Genomic DNA, 19,423 nt, shown 5'->3' with positions numbered 1-19,423 from the left:
TCCAATTTTAAGCCCATCTTTCATATAAATTTCATAGTATGGGGAAGAATGTTTATCTTTCTTCTTTTTTATCTTTATTAATAATAAACCTGGAAGTTTGTCTGGATCTCTCTCTGTCCGGATTTCTGTCTGTCTGTCAGTATCTCTGTGACGCGCATAGCGCCTAGACCGTTCGGCCGATTTTCATGAAATTTGCACAGAATTAGTTTATAGCAGGGGGGTGTGCACCTCGAAGCGATTTTTCGAAAATTCGATTTTGTTCTTTTTCTATTCCAATTTTAAGCCCATTTTTCATATAAATTTGATAATATGGGGAAGAATTTGTTTTCTTTATCTTTATATTTATCTTTACTAATAATAAAGCTGAAAGTCTCTCTGTCTGGATCTCTGTGACGCGCATAGCGCCTAGACCGCTCCTCCAATTTTCATGAAATTTGGCACAAAATTAGTTTGTAGCATGGGGGTGTGTACCTCGATGCGATTTTTCGAAAATTCGATGTAGTTCTTTTTCTATTCCAATTTTAAGAACAAAATGATCATAAGATGGACGAATAAATTACGAAATTATCATAACGTGGAACCGTAACATGGGCACAAGCCAATTGGCGAGATACGAAATTATCATAACGTGGAACCGTAACATGGGTACAAGCCAATTGGAGAGAAAATTCGCCACACAGGCGAACCAAAAGACCTTTTAATTTTTCTATTACGGGCAAAGCCGTGCGGGTACCACTAGTTTTATATTAATTAATGCTAAATCACTCTTCTTCATGTTGAAAAGTATTTTAGAGAAATAAAAACATAAATTTGGAATGTTCCATGGAAAAGATATTGAAATTAATGCTGTTTCATCCTTCGGTTTACAGTTTTGATTTTACGAATGTTACCAACTTAGGTTTGCCCCAAGTATAGTTAAAAATTCATATAGCATACTTTTTTGCATAAATTTTCCTCTTTTTTTATTTATCAAATGCAACAAGTCGGTTTTCTTTCTCTTGAAAAACCACCCGCTGCAGGCGGCATTGAGATACCGTAGGTGACAAACGGGGGTTAGCGAGCGAATCGAGCAGAGGACGGAGCCCCAGTATAAAATTAATTACTGACTAACTTTCATTTGGATTTTTTTTTTTCTGGTAAAAATCACTCCAATTGACGAAAAGCCGCAACTTCAAAAATTGATGATTTTGAAGCTTTTTTTGACAATTACTGTACAAAAGCTACCGATTTCAATTTCCGCTTTATCATATTCGTAATCTACGCAAAAAACTGAAGATAATGACACCTCACTCAGCTTTATCGCTGACATGACGCTATTTCCCCAGTACTTGGCACACATGCCAATTACTGGGAACTATGAAAATTGAAGCACCAGTAAATGGCACACATCATTATTTTGAAATTCCAAATAGGGACAAAAATATACTTCTACACAATTAAAATAACACCTTTCAGCCAAACAAAACTTTTGACAACGAAAATTTAAAATATATTTTAAGTCAGATTTTAATGGATTTAAGTGCATGCTTCCCTTAAGCCAGAGAAGAAGTTTTTGCAACAAAAATGACTGATTTGACACAAGACACAATTGTTTCTCTTTCCCACGTACTGCTGCCATTTAGTAACATGAATTGAAGTTATAATCTTTAAAATTAATGTACATTCAGTTGGTATATAGCCTTCTATTTAAAAAAAATGGATTCAAATCTTTTTTAGGACATTTTTGTTGGAAGTGCCAATTACTGGTGCCGTGCCAATTACTGGGGGTGTTACCCTATTTATAAATACGTTATAATATTCGTTGGTTGCTATATCGTAAAACAATTGATGTTGAGTAAAATGTCACTTAAGGGGAATCTAGAAAGATAACTTAGTTCACAAATTCAGCAAAAATTTAACTTTTTAACTTAAAAAACTTTATTTAGTCAGAAAATAAACTTAATTGTCGTTCATTGCCTTTAACTTCTTTTTACCATACAAATTAACTTTATTATTATTGGCAATGATAAATACTACTAAAAGAAACGGAACAAGCTTTTGAAGTGATTTCAGAATTTCAAAAACTACCACGAATCAGCCCATCAAATTCGTACTAATCCAGACTTCTTTTATTATGCTAATACGCTCACTCAAATTATTGAGCTTGCACACTGCAGGAAGTACCAGAAAGAAACACCCTCTGAACGACTGTTTGAAGGCTGGTTAATTAATTATCTAACCCAAGTTATAAATCATACTGCTGGTTATGTGCTTTTGGTTCAGTTTTTGATGTCTTACTGAATGTTTTAAACTAAAGTTCCAAGCATACAAGTGTTTAGTATCACACTTTTAGTATTAATTTTAATTAAATACGAAAAATGATCGTTAAATTTAATGTATTATTTTCGAGGTTTTAGGCCTTTTCTACAGAGTTGTGGAGTCCGAGTCGGAGTAGAAGGGACAGAAACTCCTCACCTCCCATGCGAATGCATGCAAGTGCTTCTCGCGGGACAGGGAGGTGAGTCTCTACTCTCTAGTTTCGCAGGCCGGGTCCCGGCTACAGAGCCGACACCACGCCCCAGTCACGGGTTTTACCTACGATGAAATCAAACAATTTTCCCCGCCTGGCCGCGGGGTTGTGTGTATAGACCTACCACCGTTGCGGACGGGGGACAATCGGAGTAGAAGGGTCGGAGTCAGGCTGATTTTGAGATAAAGGAATCGGAGTCGGGAGTCGAAAGTTTAACGTTCCGACAGTCGGAGTTAGAGTCGGCCATTTTCCCTCAAAGTCCGAAACTCTGCCAGTGCTAGCGGAGTCGGATGATTTTGAGGTACAGCAGTTCTATTCCTATTCCTATTCAGAGTCACAACTGACTACAACTGTATTTATGTCGAGGACTGCATACTAAGTGCCTTGCCTCCATTATTTTATATACCGATAGATGGCAGCACCATCACCGGATCGAACAGTTAATGAGAATTTAGAAGTAGTCCAGGAGCTAATAGCTACCTGGTGCTAGCACCCCCAGAGGTATCGTTTCACTTGGAGGACATTGAGACCACGAGCATATTTAACGTCGCCCAGTCCCCTTTAATGACGACGGTGGGTCTTCGACCATCGAGGTTCGAACTCAGGACCCTCCGGCCCCGAATCCGACACTCTACCGATCGGGCTACCACGGCCCTGGGTAAAGCAGTCGTCGAAGGTTCTTAAGTTTCCGGAGCTGGTCATTTCCCTTCAGCTCCGCAGCCCTGCGTTTCGTTACACTTCTTCTTTTCAATTATGGAGAGTAGAAATTTTTAAAAAAAGGGGCTTATAGAAAAGAACTACATAAAGAAGAAGCAATGTTTCGAATCTTGGCTGCAATCTTTCGTTACGATAATTTTAATTTATCCGTAAATTTTTTTTTTTAGAAGTGAAAGTTTTTATGCGAAGTTTTTGAAATTCTGATTGGCAAGCTTTTGTGTGACGGAAGTGACGCAGTTATTTCTGTGAAGAAAAGTTGCACATGCGATCTTCTCGCTTTCCTTCTTAAAACGTCACTTTCAGCAAATATAGCAAAGAAACCGAAATAGCTTATTTCAAAAAATGCTTCTTGAGAACAATTGAATAGATTAGACCCTCGTTTTACGCAGGTTGATTTTATGCGGATTTGACGCGGTTTAAGATTTGACACCTTTAGTTATTTTACGCGGATGAGTTTTTATTTGACGGATACGGCATAGCAGACAGATTAAATTTTAAAAATCTATGCTCCTGAGATTGCAGATAACACGTAATAAACTGTCTTTTGGAGTGCGAATAAGCGAGCTTGGGCGAGCAGACTTTTTTTTGCGAGTGATTCCATAGAGCTTTCCAGAAGAAGTTATCAATTTATAAAATACAGAGTTCACTGGAAGAAGAGTTTTTAGAAGTGACAAAAGAGAACGAAACCAACGAGGATACCTACATCGATGGCACACAACCGAAAGCTTTCACACTGAAAATTTTGATCCGCTCCTTGACAATGACATATGATCTTTCTCAGTTGTTAGTGAAAAAATATCCCGTCATGGAAATGATGGGAGTGACCATGGAAGCGTTCCCACAAAGAACTACATAGAAAAATAATTAATGGCTACCAAAATAATATCATAACTAGCTCTTTTTTACTTCCTTTTACAAAAAAGGAAGTATCGTATTCGCGAAAAAAATTTCACTCAAAAATCGGTATTAATTTGCATTTTGCTCGCCCGGGAATGAATATTGATTTTTTTTTAAAACCGACCACACGTGGATACATACTTAAGAACGTATAGACACCTGAAAAATCAATTTTGACGATCCCCGAGTTAATTAAAACGAGTTTTCTCGTGACGTCCGTATGTACGTATGTATGTGCGTATGTGTGTATGTATCTCGCATAACTCAAGAACGGTATGTCCTAGAAAGTTGAAATTTGGCACATAGACTCCAAGTGGGTTCTAGTTGTGCACCTTCTCTTTTGGTTGCATTCGGATGTTCCAAAGGTGTTCTTTTACACCTTTTTGGGGTAAAATCATTGTTAATTTCAATGTAAACTCAAGCGGTGCTATAATTTGGCAAACACTTGGCAATATATAGTCAAGTTTTTGGTCGCCAAGTTTTGTCGCCAACTTGGCGACAAATTTAGCGGTTTTTTTTTTTTTAAATCTGGTTTCAATTTGGTCATATGTAGAGCTAACCATTGAATCACATTAAAACTGCCAATATTGGGAAAATTTATCTGTATTAAACGTTTTCTTTGCTTCGGTTCGCAACCGAACGGTTGACAAAAACAGAAGTACCTTTATTCGACGCTTTTACTATAAATAATCTATATTTTCCTAGCAGTTATATTTTTCCATATGACACATTTTCCTTTCAGAACCATGACGTTGTTTTTATATGTAGCTGAGGCTTAGCTTCAGATTATCCTCTACAGCTGCTCATGACAATCACCGTATGTGAGTGTCAGATCAAAGCCAGAAAAATAAGATTATTCTTTACGGGTAGATCAAACTCTCGAAATAACAAGGATTTGGGCTTTTGCCGTCAGTGCAAAAAAAAAAAAAAAAAAACGAAACATCACTGATTACTTCCGGGAAACGCTACGAGATTTCTCTGGTTTACCCCAGTTTCCTGTGAAAAACAAGTATTTTTGAGGAAAAGTTTCCTGAATTGCAACAAGTTTCATGAATGCATATTTCACATTGTTGTTGAAAACATTTTAAACTACCAGTATGAAAATGTGTTCCGCTTCTTTATGAAGAGTTTCGTCGTCCTTTTACGCGTAGTTATTTTGGGAATAGTGAACCTCAAACAAGGGCGAAATGAAAGCTTCTCTGGATATCGCTTATTTTTACCGGAATTACGAACCCGTTTGGTATTAAATGTTTGATTCCGCCTTAGCTTTGGCCATATTTGTTTCTGGTAAATTAGGAAGGTTTCAAGTTTTTACTATTATGAATATAACAATAGAATGTTCTCCAAAAGTTCGTGGATTATTCCAAAAACACAACTAGCTTTTACTGGAAAGGATTCTGAATTCTTTAGAAAGATTTCAGGAAGGTTTCAGACTTTTATCGGGAAACTTCTCCGTTTTTTGCAGATATGTTATTGTATGCAATGAAAATCTGTAGACACAACCTATACTCTATAAATTTTATGTGAGCTTCATAGACCTCTTGCAATGCAATTCGCAAAACCTATGAGTTCGAATGAAATAAATTGCTCGTTGGATACACGAATATAAAATAAGTCGCCGTGCCTTATGTTTTCCAATTACGTATTTTTCAGTTCAGTTTTTACGTTACACTGTAAAAACGATTCAAAAACGTTCCTGGAAAATAATGGACAGATGATGTGCCCAATTTCTGCCAGTAACTTATCTTGCAAAAACCAGGAACGTTTTCCGATAAAATTCAGTAACCTTCCTGGAATTAACCTGGCCTCCTGAAAAATTTCGAAATCTTCCCGTTTAAAGCTACACTGTTATAACCAGAGGTGCCATATAGGAGCAAATTTCCGCCTTAGTGTGCAAAGACGGAACCACAGGGAGACATGGAGGATAGGAAATATTATTCCGATATCTTTTAGCACCTCAGTGGATGAAAGAAGGTAATGAAAGGCCATCAGCTCACGCAGTAGCTAATAGCTGAATCTTTTCCCTTCGAAACGGTGCCCCGCTCGCACATGCGCTGTGCGTTCCGGTATAAGTTCAGTTTAGTCACTTTAATGGCGGACGACGATGCTGCAACAAAGTTGTTGGTACATTAAATTTTCACATTGAATAGACAATGAAACTGGATTAAAATTCAACATTTCTGGGACAAACCTTCAAAAACTTGCGTAAGTACAGGCTTTTAATCATGGTGTAACATTTAAGGCTTTCCAACAGGCTTTTAGTGTTTTCAGAGTTGTGTTTCAACAAAGTAAACTGAGTATTACTTATTGTTTATAGTTAACCGTTTTAACATAGTGGCTGTTTCTATCATGTGTAATAATATATGGTGTTACTTGTTTGTCACGTCAGCGGCCTCGCGGATTTTCCTCAAAAATGTTTATTGTTAGCAATACGAAATAATTATTAAGTAACCGGGATGAAAATGCAATGATTTAACTAACTGTTACAGCAGATACTCTAAATGTCTTTATCTTCTCAATAAAATATTTGCGTAGACGTAGCAAAGGAAGAAAAAAAAATGCTTTGAAAAGAAATCTCGCTGTGTTTTATGCCGTGACTCATTACGTGAAAATATTTCGTTGGTGTTATTTCAAAAAAAGAATGCAGTGTCTAGACGCGTTTATTATTTTTTTTCTTTCTAATTTCTGTTTCCAATGATTTTTATTATGTAGGATTCTAAAAATTTGTTTTTATTTTTAATGTCAAATAAGTTCCTATTTAAAAAAAAAAGTGTTTTTTTTAGATTACTTATGTTCAAATATGATATTTAAATGTCGAACCATATATACGTATCTATATGTTACTCTTGATTAAAATAACTTGAACGTTTATGAAACGCCTGCAATTTATGAAACGATTTGATTTTTCCGTGATTGTAATATAACTGAATATTTTTGGCTGTGCCTGTAAATTATCCATAAATGCCTAATTTTTGGTACCATGCTGTAGTAAATGTCAATATTATTTAAAACTACTGAACAATCCAAGGGTTACAACTCGAATAGAGGAATTGAAGTCATGAACTCTTCTAAATTATGTTGGAAAGTCTGAAATCTGATCAAAAGCCTTAAATGACAAGTTTTAATCCAAAATCAATTCAATGTGAAAAACGTACCAAGGCGTTGTATATCATAAACCTAAAAAATAAACACAATAATATTCAAAAAACGCACGCAATACGGGGGAGGGGGAACAAGCGTTTCCCAAAGGTGCCAAACGCAACCTGTAGTTTTAACAGTGTAGTCGTGTCTCTGGAAATCAGAGTGAACTAAGGAAGGTGTAATATAATTGCTTAGCCCCTTCCAGATTTATGAAACAAGTTCCAAAAACAGCATTACAAACATCGCTAAATCGAAGTCAGAATTGCAAGTAAATATCAAGAAATTTACTCGCCTGCAATTCTTGCAAAGCTGCGTAGTCCTAGACTTGATCGCTCCCTTTGGAAGCTTGCAAAACCAAGTAGTCCATGGACCTTTTTGCTCTGTTTGGAAGCTTAATCAGTCTGGACGTAGCGTAATCAAACTAAAGTCGATACACTTTATAAATACGGTCAGTTACTCTTTAAACTGGGAGCTAAAAATATTTTTTACAGCAGTGAAAAATGCGCATTTGTAAAATTTGTAGCAATTCAGGAAACTTTTTGACAAAGATAATTAATTCTTCCAATAAGTGGATAAAACCTGCGAAATCCCGAAACGTTACACGGAAATAATCAGTAGCGTTTTGTAAATTTTTTACAGTGTACATTACAGATATACATTTGTAACCACTGCAAGAAATTATCTGAAATCCGTAATTAAAAGCAGAAAGCTTTCCCTTTGTGTATGATTCAGTGCCAGTAAATAATAAATGAGTTGTGTTAAGATATTTTTCATGTAACTTTAACAACTACTCTCAATATCTGTTGGATGGACAACTGCCAACATGTTTCTATTTAACCAACTGCGAATCATCCGGTTAGTTCAGATGGTTTGCAGGGAGTCACTGTCACTTCCCAAAAACCCCTTATTCGGCATATTTGGAGACATAATTGCTATAATAGAAATTTTTAAATGTCCGAATGTCAATTTTCATTAGCTTTACTTATGTGTGTATACCTGCGCTTTATGATTCGGAAAAATTTGGTGTTCCATTCGGCAAATTAAGAATTTATGCCCTCCAAAAACTTACGTTCGGGGCGGGGAGTCCCTGGCGGCAATCAGCAACAGGGGCGTCCCGAACTTAAAACTTTTGAAGAGAGCAGAAACTCTCAACGTGCCGAATGGAGCTTAAAATTTCGCCGAATAATGGCAATTTTGTCTAACGAAACTCCAAATTTTGCCGAATGGAAATTTCGCTGAATAATGATGCTTTTGCCAAAATTTTCCGAATCGTCAGAAAAACAATTGCCGAACAAAGACATTTTGGGAGGTCACAGTGACCTCCCGTGAGCTCTCATCGAGGCGCCCCTGATCAGCAACAAGCATTTTCTTCGGTTGCAATTTATTAGTTTTGTCACAGGAAACAATATTCAACAAAAGATTTAAAAGCTGAATGTTGATGATATTCCCAGCGTAATATGTGCAACAAACAATTTTTTTATTAAATCTGTCAAGTACCAATAACGCTCACTCGTGGCGTAAAGATCTATTAATACAATCGTCACATCGAAAGGAAAATGCTATCTTGTGCATAAAGAATTTCTCCTTATAAATAAGCTCTTTGAGTAGTAAATCACATTTTCAACGTAATATCATGTGCAACAAACAATTTATTATCAATATCTTTCAAGTAGCAATAACGCTCACACATGGCGTTAAAAATTATCAATACAATCGTCCCATCAAAAGGAAAATGCTATCTTGTGCATAAACAATTTCTCCTTAAAATCTCGAAGAATAAACAACACCGTTTCTTGTTTTTACCAACCTAACTTACTTTACGACTACAACGACCTCAAATTGGATACTCTGACTTACAGGCGGCCTTGCCCACCTTGCGGAATATCTCCCAGAGCTCTAGTGTGCGTGCAAACATCCTCAATAGACTGGATATGAAACATAAAAACGCAATGTCGGGAAGAGTGAGACTTCCTATTGCAGGCTCCAATAACCCCAACAGTTGAATACTTTATTATACAATTGTCGCATTTGGCCAGAGCTATTACTTGTGCTCGTATTCTGTTTGTAGTAGTACGCTAATGGTACGGCTGAGTGGACGCCTGTAAATCAAACGAACAATTCGATTCACCCTCGCTACCCCAACAGAATTGCCGTTCGCAGAATAATGAGGGTCAGAGGAAAAAAAGTCAAATGTGCGAAAGCAAAGCTAAATGGTCCCCCATTTGATTGGGTAGTTGAGGGGAGAGCTTGTTCCTGGGGAAGAGAGGGGGGCACGGGGAAGAGTTCCGACGGGGGGTTTCAAAGATTTCGTCCACCGGATCCCCCTCTCTCGTTGTATTTCATAAATCAAGGCTACGTTATTGCCTTGGATGCCCTGCAATGCAATTGCAGCTCCACAAATTAGTCCTTATTGCCTGCAGGCGGTGATTGCAAGCTCGTGCATCTTTCTTTTCCTTCTTTTTTTTCTTTTTTTACGAACGTAATGGAGCTTTAGGGTCCAGATGTTTTGATTTTATCCCTGATTTTCTTAATATTTCAGCAAAACAAATTGTTTATCCTTTGGTTTTTATGCCTCTCCTGACAAATGTTTACACAAACAAATATGATTCAAAATTCGTTTCAATACTAAGAAACCTTGATTTCTTCCAAAAGCGTCCTTTAAGTGTTTTCTTTGCAAACAAAATCTAGAAAATAAAGTTTGTTTGAGAAGCCCCTTGATTTTCTTCTTCAAAATGTTTCAATTTCAGCAAAAATGCAAAGAAAATTGGTTCGAATACTTGGATTGAATAAAACTCTGAATCCTTCAAGATACAGGCTTTAGGTTTGAATTTCTATGCTTAAAAAATATTATTTTCTAAGAATAGAGGTTAAATCATAGTTATTAAACGCACCTGTAAGTGCTCTAATGTTTAAAGATTTTTTCCCTTCTATAGTTCAGTTGAACTTTTGAGAAACATATGATAGAGTGAAAATCATGTCCAGCAAATGTCCTTCCATTACTGTGTTTAAAATTTGAATTTAATAAAAAAAGTTACAAGCAAAAAATTCCTAGCTTTTGACTTTTTCAGCAACTTGATATTATGAGCATAAAAGTCTATGCATCAAATATTGAAAAAAATGTGTATTCTTTTTTTGTTCATAGACATAAATACATTGATTTCTTTGTATTAACTGTACTTCCATTTCCGCTAGAATTCACGTATGGCAAATCCTTAAAAAATGCTTTCTTGGCAATCTCTGCTAATGTTTGGGGAAGAAGAGGTTCGGCGGCACGTCCCCGACTGTTTTTCGAGAATGAAACTTAAAAAGCACAATTTTACATTGTATTTCTTATTATTTTACGGAAGATGGGGGGGGGGTCGATTTACCCCCATAGGTTTAGCCCCAAAATTTTCAAAAAAAAAAACGTTGTTTTAAACGACCTTCGAAGATTTTAAGGGGCGGGGGAGGAGAGATTCGGGGGGGGGGGCAACTTGCGGATTTTTTAATGAAATTAACAATATAAAAAACGCAATTATTAGCCATTTTCGTAGCGTTTAGGGGACCGGCATTTTTTCGAAATTGGAGCTGAGCTCCAAATACAGTTTTTCGACTTTCAATCACATCAGGGGAAGGAGGTTTCTGAAACTACACCCTGGTAATTATTTGAAGTTTAAGCCCTTACAACCAACGTTTAAACATAGCGTTAGACGATCTTTGGTATTGTTAGTGGGAGGAGAGGTTCGGGGCCCATTTTCGACAATTTCTTAAAATTGAAGTTTCAGAAACGCATTTCTCTATGATGTTCAATGATATTATCAGGGGGTTCGCGGGTTCTTCTTGATTTTTTTTTCTAATTGAAGACTAAAAACGAACTTTTAGAGATTTTTCGGTGATATATTAGGTGAAAGAGAGGTTTGAGGACCTTCAGAATTTTTCCAAATTGAAGTCCTGAAAACAGAATTTTAGGCGATCTTTAATGATGAAGTGGGGTTTTTTAAGAGGGTTTAGGGGATTTTTATTCACACTTATCTCGAGAAAGATAACTTAGTTTACAAATTCAGCAAAAATGTATCGGGAAATGTTTACTGTAATGAACCTCATTTTCACTTTATTTGTTTTTAATTTGTATTAATTTAATCTTCTTCATTTACAGAATAAAATCACCCAACATGAATCAGGCAACACCACTAAGGCTTGGACACAAGTTTTCTGCAACGAGGTTTCTACAAATACTAATTTTGTCACCCGACAATTTTAGAATCAAAATGTCGGATGAGTCAGTTCCCCTAAATAGTGGCCTTATTGAATTCTACCGGTCTTACCGAGTTCTTCAGAAAGTTTCTAGATTAATTTCAGGAAAAGTACTGAATTTTTGCGGAAAACATTTCTGAATTTGCAAGATATGTTACTAGCAGAAATTGGGCACATCTGATACCTGCTATTTTCCAGGAACGTTTCTGAATTGTTTTTAGTGATGGGGAAGTGCGGAGTGTGGCTACGCTTCCAAGTCTCAATATTGCGCTCCTATACTAGGTTTGGTGTCATGAAATGAAGGGACCGGGTTCGGGAAAAAGTTCGAAGACTAGACCTCCCTCCCTGTCCCTTTTTTGGCAACGTCGCTAACTTTTTACTTCCTTTTACAAAAAAAGGAGGTATTGTATTCGCAAAAAAAAAAAAAAAAAAAATCACTAAGAAATCGGCCTTAATTTCCATTTTGCTCACCCCCGAATGAATGTTAAGTTTTTTTTTTCAACTCGACCACACGTGGATAAATGCCTAAGAACGTATAGACACCCGAAATATCCATTTTGACGATCCCCGAGTTAATTACAACGAGTTTTCTCGTGACGTCCGTAAGTACGTATGTATGTATGTGCGTATGTGCAGATGTGCGTATGTGCGTATCTATGTCGGATAACTCAAGAACGGTATGTCCTAGAAAATTGAAATTTGGTACGCAGACCCCTAGTAGGGTCTAGTTGTGCACCTCCCTCTTTGGTTACATTCGGATGTTCCAAAGGGAGTCTTTTACACCTTTTTTTAGGGAAATCATTGTTAATTTCAATGCAAACTCAAGTGATGTTATAATTCTGCGAACACTTGGCGATATATCGCCAAGATTTTGATCGCCAAGTTTTCTCACCAACTTGGCAATGTATCGCCAAGTTAGCGAAAAATTTGGCGAAAAAATAATTTAAAAAATCTAAACCTTTTATTTTCTGTTTTTTCATTAAATTAGTAAATTGAATGCCATACTTGATTTTATCAAATATCATCCGGAAATGAAGACACGGTGGCGTGGAAGGCTAACGCCTTTTTCTGATAATAAGAAGGGCGCAAGTTTAAATCAGGGCAGAACTCAAAAAATAAATAAATAAAATAAATAAAAAATAAATAAAATAAATAAATAAAAAATAAATAAATAAATAAATAAATAAATAAAATAAATAAATAAATCCCAATTAAACTTTTAAAAAATAACTTACAAAGTAGAAGTGTAAATTTTCAATTATTATTATTATTTTTATTTGCTTTACTGCGCATTGCTTTGTAACTTCCTTAATAATTCATCATATTTCTTTTAATCATCATATATATATTTGATTTACTATTGGTGAAAATATTTAAAGTGTTTCCTTGCTTATTATAAGGCACTATTAGTATTAAATGGGTGTAATAGGAAGTCGTGTGATGCACACATCAGCTCGTTTTTATTTCGATTAAATTATTGATAAAAATGTTGTGGGAAACCCTTCCTCGGTTTTTCTTTTCCAAAATCATTTGAGTGCTTTGGTTTTTCCATTATAAAACACACGCACATTAAAAATTAATAAATAAATAAAATAAAATAAAATACAAATTAGAAATTCAAGTATGCTTGCAGCCCCTACACTGTAAAAAAATTCCGAAACGTTACTGGGTATTTCCGTGTCACGTTTCGGGATTTTAATGGTTTTTATCCACTTCCTGGAAAAATTAAGTATCATTGTCAAAAAGTTTCCTGAATTGCTACAAGTCGCAAAAACGTAGATCTTTCACTGTTGTGAAAAATATTTTTAGCTCCCAGTTTTAAGATTAACTGAGCGTATTTATAAAGTGTATCGGCTCTACTTCAAGTAAGGCCCGTCCATGCTAATTAAGCTCCCAAAGGGAGCGAAAAAGTGTGGACTGCATTGCTTTGCAAGATTTGCAGGCAAGTAAAATTCTCGTTACTTACTTGCAATTCTGGCATAGCTTTGGCCATGTTTGCAATAATGCTCAACTTCCTTGATAAATCAGAATGTTGCCAAGATATTATTTCCATAGACACGATTGGTTTTAAACGGGAAGATTTCTGAATTTTTCAGGAGGTTTCCAGGATAATATCAGGAAGGTTACTGAATTTTAACGGAAAAAAATCCTGGAATTTGCAAGATATGTTACTGGAGATATTGGGCACATCAGCTGCCCATTATTTTCCAGGAACGTTTCTGAATCGTTTTTACAGTGTATGACGCTATCATATTTATTTACCTATTCATTTTTTATTCAACTGAAGCTTGTCAAGAGGTTGTATTATGGGCGATTCTCAAAAAAATGTCCCGTGCGTAACGCTAAGTTTTTTATTTTTTCCAGCTTACCAAAGCCTTCAAATAATAATGCTATTGGGGATTATAATACATGATTTAATATACTATCAAAGCATAACAGTTAATCCCGTATTTAATTAATAGTTACTTGAATAAAATTAAAAACTTAGCGTTACGCACGGGCCTTTTTTTCAAGAATCGGCCTATGTATTGAAAACCTTTTTTTTGTTAGAAAAATGTTTGAAACGTGCGTTTCAGAAACCCTCGGTTAAGTAGTAAATCATAAAGCAGAAACTTGGATGTACCTAAATAATTTCAAAGATTGCATTTTCCTACACAATTTCGCAGACAAAACACTTTTTTCACTTTTATTTTATTTGTTCATTTCTGATTTTTTAGACCGTAAGGTGTTCTTTCCGTTTTATTTTTTTATCATTAAAATGAAATTGGCGGCTCCATTTCTGAAAAGCTGAGAGAGAGGGTCCCCCCCCCCCCTGACGACGGCCCTGAATGCAGTTCACTAGTTTTAGCAAGCGTATACTTAAAATAGTCACGCAACGGTGGATTTGACCTTTTGGGAGCATAATGATGATTTGTGCAACAATGGCGTAAACCTGGGTTTTCTCGCGAAAAGGGTTGGTTCGTTACAGTCGTGCACGATGTATATATGAACGGATTAGAATGATAGTGACATAAGTCAAAAATTTCGCAAATTGAGAAAACACGGATTTTGTCTTACTCTTTAGTTAATCAATTGCGTCAAGAAAGTCTTTTTATACATAAGCTCACTCATTTTGCATTAAAAAAGGAGTTCCTTACAACCCCGAAACACGTGTATGCGGTAATCAAGGGATGCCCACCTGGGGGGGGGGGTCATGGTGCAAACTGCGCCAATGACATTTTTAGGGGGGTGTTTTGAGGGATATTTTTCTCATTTAGGGGCTGTTGCTTTTGGGGGCTTCATGATCTTTGGGGGGATGCGCCCTTGCTCTTGGGGGGGGGGGCACCCCTGAGTAATCTGCAATTTTTGTTCAACTATACGTTGTAATTTCTTGTTTTTACAGTAAGATATCGTTCATACGTTTCACTCCCCCCTTCGATTATACGTCTTTTACATTAATATTGTCGTTTACATTAAGCCCCGACTGATTCTTGTATTTTGTGCAAATATGCATCGTTTATAGGTCGCAAAATATCGATTATTCGCCGTTTTCCCGTTTCCCCTCCTACCTTTGAAATTCGAAAATTTTCTTCTTGCCTATTTTTCTTGGTTTCTATTGATAAAAAAAAATCTATAGCTTTTTTCCCCTTTGCAATAGGGCTGCGTTAGGCGCATTAGCCTTTTGCAGACCTACTGCTATCCCCCCTTTATGGCATCCTGTTTTCATGTGTCACAATTAAGACACAGATGTCAATGACACAGATAATTTTGACAACTGAGATGGAGGCACCTTGGCTCTCTTCTATGCGAAACTGCACTGAGTAGCGTAACTAGGGGTTGGCTGGAGTGGCTCTCGCCAGGGGCGCAGCAGCCAGGGGGGCGGCATTTCAACTGATTAAAACAAACTTTTTAAAGAGGTTTTTTTTTTTAATCATAAAATTTGAAAAATGCTTTGAAAAAATGAGGGGAAAAAAAAAAAAAAAACTCGCAAGAAAAATAGCTAGAGACACATACATAACATCTTTTGAGAAGGAACATTAGGCATCATTGAAAACAATTCTAAATAACAGATTTTTTAAAAAAAATACTAAGCACTCGTTTTGTTTTCAATTATTCCAAGAGAAAGACTTCTGAAACGAAGAAAAGCAAGTATCGAGAAATTTACTTGCCTGCTCATCTTGCAAAGCAATGTAATCCACACTTTTTCGCTCCCTTTGGGAGCTTAATTAGCATGGACGGGCCGCATGGACGGCCCTCGAAATAAAGCCGATACACTTTATAAATACGCTCAGTTAATTTTTAAACTGGGAGCAAAAAATATTTTTCACAACAGTGAAAGGTCTGCATTCTTGCGACTTGTAGCAATTCAGGAAACTTTTTGTCAAGAATACTTAATTTTTCCAGGAAGTGGATAAAAACCATTAAAATCCCGAAACGTGACACGGAAATACCCAGTAACGTTTCGGAATTTTTTTAGTGTAGGGCCTCAATTTTATTGAGTCGGACTTTGCTTTTCTGGGGCTTTTTGATTATGCCATCTCGGATTGACACAAGATGGTCTTCGAGAGTTAAAATCATAAACACCCTTCTTAAAATTTCAGAGTAGTGATTTGACGCCTGGAAGAATTATTGGGAAACGACTCTTTCAATGGTGAAAAGGCCCTTTAACATATGATATCAATCCATATATGATGATGTTAAGTCATAACATTGAATAATATTTTGTATAAAATAAGATTCAGTTTCGAATGAAATTAACACGATTTGATGATAAAAAATTTTGCTAGGGTGATTTTGAAGAGCAGGGGGTAAAAGTTTTTCTTACATAACTTTATTACTTCAATTATTTTTAACTATTCCAATCAGCTTGGCTAGTAGAGAAAGATCATTATCGTATCTTAGGAGATTAGAGAATTATTTTTGAAGCACAATGAGCAAGGAAAAAAAACTTTCACCTTTAGCTGTACTGGCAAAAAAGCACGACGCTGGGCATTAATGGATTAATAATAGGCTTTCGTGTTCTTCCGAATTCCAAAAATCATGCATTGAAACTTTACTAAAAGGTAAAATCTGTAGTATTAAGATATTTTAGAGTGATAACTTATATTGAAATAAATAAAAAAAAAAGATTTCATAAAAAAATTGTTCTTAAACATTAATTTTCATTAATATTAAGCTACTTTTATGATCCCTTCCCGCTAACCAATATGTGTTTTGCTTCACACGGAATAACTCATTTTTAAGAAGCTCGACCCCCAAATGAAATATTGAAATGTCGCCCCTGATTGGCAATACGGTTTAAAAACAAGGAATCTGAGAGAGCCTACTCGCAAATCTCCTCACCCCTAGCTGCTGCCCAGTTGAGCAATTGACGCATTTTTAAACACCCATGTTTTTCCTGTACAGTGGATTCTCTCTACTTGAACACTCCCTAATGAGATCACCCTGATATACTGAACACATTTTGATGGTCTCAGTGAATACATATGCATTATCCAGTCTCCCTCTATAATGAACACCCCCATAATAAAATAATAATAATTTGTTAGGTCCAAATAATGTTCAGAATAGAGAGAATCCACTACTTATAACATTGTTTACTTAATACCTATGGCATAGATTAAAGTATGAAAATAAATAAATATATTATCGTAGCTTGTTTACTTGAGATCCAGGAATTTGAGTGGGACCCGATGCAAGCTACCCCAATCCCCACTTTTGCCTTGGTAATCAGGCACTGTTTATAAAAATGCGAAAGCTTTTCTGGAGTATATAAGAAAAAGCAGACGTCCGCCGACCTTTAAACAGGTCGACAGCCGACCGGAAATGATTGAGAGGCATGGCACCTCCCCCTGAGTCTCCCCTAGACACCTCAAAAATCTTTTGTTTATTCACGTAAACCCCACCTAAATTCCTTTTACTCTAGTTGCTCTAGTATTAGGAAGAAAGCGAGGATTCCTTTTCTTCATGAATGAAATTTGCTCCTCGAAACCGGTCAACTTTTGCACGTTTTCTTCAGGCAAGGTTGCAGGCCAATGAACGTTAATGCAACTTCTGCAGTCCTCCTTTTAAAAACCCATTTACATACAATACGACACCACGGAGTAGTGTTATTTTTAAGTCCCATTAAGTTACTCGGATCGAGAATCTTAAATTACATTAGTTAATCGTATTGAAATTGTAGCATCTCTTCGCACTTTCTACTGATGAGCGGAAATTTTATTAGTTGCTCTTTTATTTTATTCACTCCCCCCCCCCCATGGTTGGTAACCTGTTATTATTATTTTCATTCACTTTTTTGGAATCTAATAATAACAATATATTTCGAACAATTAAAAAAGGAGTAAAAGTAAACAGCATCTGTTAAAACTTCACTCATCGTAGAGAAGAAGACTTGCTACATTTTTTTTAATACTGTAAATTTTAGTATATGATGTGGATTAGTGGTGTGGATCGGGTAAATACCCAGTGGGTAGGTAAATATTTTTGGGGTAATTTCCCTGGTATTTACCCAAGGCCTGGGTAAATACCCAAAAACTGGGTATTTTACAAAAAAAAAAAAAAAAAAAGCAAAAAGTGAGTTGGAATATTTTTTTTAAAATCTAAATATGAAATAATTGGTAAAACTGATACATACATATGTATTATACGGTTTATAACATTTTTTATTGGAAAACTTGATGAAATTATGAAAGAAACATATCGTGAACCAAAGAATCTTTCTTTTCAATGTCATTATTGGACAAGTACACTGCTTGACAATTGCTAAGGAACAAGTGATTTATGCAAATTTGTACCTCAACCACCTGGCCAATGGAAAGAAATTCAAGTTCAGATGGCGTGGTAGACCAAGAATCGTTATCTGTATAAAAGACAGTGCATACACGCTCAAGATTCGTACGAAAATTCACGCTGTTTTGTTTTTAGCAAAAATAGTGCTGGATGTTAAAAAAGGTTTTTCTCTGAAATTCAGTTTGGTTCTTGAAATACTTAAGAGTAAAATGTCAGCAAGACATCATTTGAGTATCTATGATCGTGGACGAGCGGTTGGACGACTGGAAACAGGATAAGAGGTCACCACTGTGGCTCCTGCAATGGATGTATCAAAAAGTGCCATCTCCCGATTAAAAGATGGCCGCTGAAGTTGGAAATGTTTTGCAAAAGCATGTCGGGGGTCGTGGTCAGGGTTGCCAGAATTAAAAACAGTAAATACGGGACAGGCTTCTAGGAGTAAAAATGGGGGGGGGGGGGATTTTTGAGGCGGTCTAGTCATGATAAATCTGAAAAATTCAATCGTAACAAAGCATTGGGGGGGGGGGGGGAAACAGGGTTTTGCAGTTTTTAAAAAGTGATTTTTCCTTTTTTATTTCGTCTTATAACTAAGCATTTCAAAAATATATTCCCAAAATTTTAAGTCGTTTCGAGCAAAATTCTCAAATTTATCAAGTATTCAGTCTCCGCTCCTTCAAACTGTACCTCCGACAGCTACCGAAGAATGCAGCTGTTCTGACAGCTGCGGATGACGCTCAGAATGTCAGTGCTGCTTGCTTGGGGTTGGTTAAATATCTTATATATATAAAAATCTCGTGTCACGATGTTTGTTCGGGGTAAACTCCGAAACTACTGAACCGATTTTTGTCAAATTTCATACCTATCTGTAATTTGATCCAACTTAAAAGATAGGATAGTTTTTATAATTTTTAATTGCAAATAAAATGTTAATTACACATTAATAGTGTGTATTAATTGTTTAGTTCTGAAAATTCTTAATAGATGGCGGTGTAAGTTAATTAATCGATATAACTCTAACATCGTTTGACCTACTGCTAAAAACACTATAATGAAAAAAACCCTCCGAAACGTTGCTTATTGTTTCCATATAATGTTTCGGGATTTTACAGGTTTTTATTCACTTTCTGAGGAAGTCAGTTATCTTTGTCAAAAAGT

The sequence above is a fragment of the Uloborus diversus genome, chromosome 10 (assembly GCF_026930045.1).
Source record: "Uloborus diversus isolate 005 chromosome 10, Udiv.v.3.1, whole genome shotgun sequence".
Taxonomy (NCBI): Eukaryota; Metazoa; Arthropoda; class Arachnida; order Araneae; family Uloboridae; genus Uloborus; species Uloborus diversus.
The sequence above is the reverse complement of the archived record's forward strand: the minus strand, read 5'-3'. Positions refer to the sequence as shown.